This window comes from Mus pahari, chromosome 9 (assembly GCF_900095145.1).
Source record: "Mus pahari chromosome 9, PAHARI_EIJ_v1.1, whole genome shotgun sequence".
In the NCBI taxonomy this organism is placed as follows: Eukaryota; Metazoa; Chordata; class Mammalia; order Rodentia; family Muridae; genus Mus; species Mus pahari.
In genome coordinates this window covers 46256934-46257512 of record NC_034598.1, presented here as the reverse complement: position 1 = coordinate 46257512, position 579 = coordinate 46256934, and positions in this window count along the sequence as shown.

The window sequence follows — 579 nt, the reverse complement described above, 5'->3', positions numbered from 1 at the left end:
TTTTACTGGACCTGGACCACTATTATTGTAAGTAGGCCCTGTTAAAGCAAATCTTTCCCTATCTTGCTCTTGCACGGGGATAAGAAAGCACTCTCTTAAATCAATTAGTATCATAGGCCATGGCTTAGGTAATAAAGAAGGAAAAGGAATTCTAAGCTGTAATGAATCCATTGGTTGAATTAGTCTACTCACTGCTCTTAAATCTGTTAACATCCTCCATTTTCCTGATTTCTCTTTTATAACCAACACAGGGGACTCCACGGGCCGGTAGACTCTGGTGAGCCTCCAGCTGCTCTTTAGTATATGTACTGCCAAAGCAAGCACATCTCCAGCTGCTCTTGTACCAGCTACTCTACTGCCTGTAATGTTCTCTTTAGTTAAGGGTCAGTGATCTACTCGCACAGCCTTGTCAGCCAACCACTTTAAGGGTAGGGCCATTGATATAATCTCAGCGGTGACCTTGTTTACAAATTTGGAAACTCCATCCCTGTGATGACATGTTTGGACAACTGACATGGCCTGGGGTTGGTTTTCATGACTGATTTTATATATATATATATATATATATATATATATATA